This window comes from Phodopus roborovskii, unplaced genomic scaffold (assembly GCF_943737965.1).
Source record: "Phodopus roborovskii unplaced genomic scaffold, PHOROB, whole genome shotgun sequence".
NCBI classification, from domain to species: domain Eukaryota; kingdom Metazoa; phylum Chordata; class Mammalia; order Rodentia; family Cricetidae; genus Phodopus; species Phodopus roborovskii.
The window spans coordinates 31,112-32,139 of record NW_026126355.1 but is presented as its reverse complement, the minus strand read 5'-3'; the positions used below and the strand labels follow the sequence as shown (position 1 = coordinate 32,139).

General features: G+C 43.9%; 1 non-coding gene across 1 annotated transcript; it reads left to right on the top strand.

Annotated features, from left to right (window-relative positions):
- The first annotated feature begins 217 nt into the window (after positions 1–217).
- LOC127218699 (U6 spliceosomal RNA) lies at positions 218–324 on the top strand. The gene has a single exon (XR_007834236.1). It is a non-coding gene; the product is annotated as a U6 spliceosomal RNA (small nuclear RNA).
- Positions 325–1,028: the final 704 nt, after the last annotated feature.

Below are 1,028 nucleotides of genomic sequence, written 5' to 3'. Positions count from 1 at the left end.
CCCCAAAGCCCCATACCAACCTTTTCATAAGAAATAGCGCCGCTTTGCATGTGACAGTCATCATGAACTTTCCCAGAGAAATTTCTCCTCCCATTAAGAGTTTCCACAGCATTTTACCTTATGTGTCCAGTCATGGAAATTACAACTGGACATAAATTAATTTTGTTTTCTCTTGGATTCATTGTGCATCATTTAAATATTCAAAGAATTTATGCTCGTGCTCGCTTCGGCAGCACATATACTAAAATTGGAACGATACAGAGAAGATTAGCATGGCCCCTGTGCAAGGATGACACGCAAATTCGTGAAGCGTTCCATATTTTTCCAGTCCTCTGCTGGAGTCCCAGGCCCCTCCCAGAGATCCGCCTATCTCTGCGGGTCCACTTGGAGTTCCTGCATGCAAGATCCTTGACCCACAAATCCGGGCCCCTGCCAAAGAACGAGGTCTCAGCTGGAGAGCGCCAGTTTCCAGTGAGATCCCACTACCCTGCAAAACCTTCTCAAGTTCCAGTCCAGCCCTCGTCCTCTTCTGCCGGCTATTGGCCAGAGCAGAAGCCTCCTAGAGAGCTTGGACCACACAGAGATACAGACATTGAATCTTTGATCCACATAAGCCCATCTGGGAAGGACCATAGAGAGAGGGAAGAGACACCACCAACACCTACAGGAAGAAACTATGGGAAGAAGGCAACACAAGAGAACACCTAACAACAGAAAGACAAACATGACACCACCAGAATCTAGGGAATCTACAGCAACTAGAATGGAACACAACAACAAAGCAGAGGAAGCAGAAGGGTACGACTTAAAAATCACCATCATAAAAATGATAGAGGCCCTCAAAGAAGATATGAGAAAATCCCTTAAAGAAATAGAGGAAAAAACAAACAAAAAAGTGGAAGAAATGAACAAATTCCTTAAGGAAAGTACAGAAAGCCAAGAAAAAACAATTAACCAGGTGAAGGAAACGGTTCAAGATTTGAAAACCGAAATTGAGAAAATAAAGGCAACACAAATGGAAGGAAAGC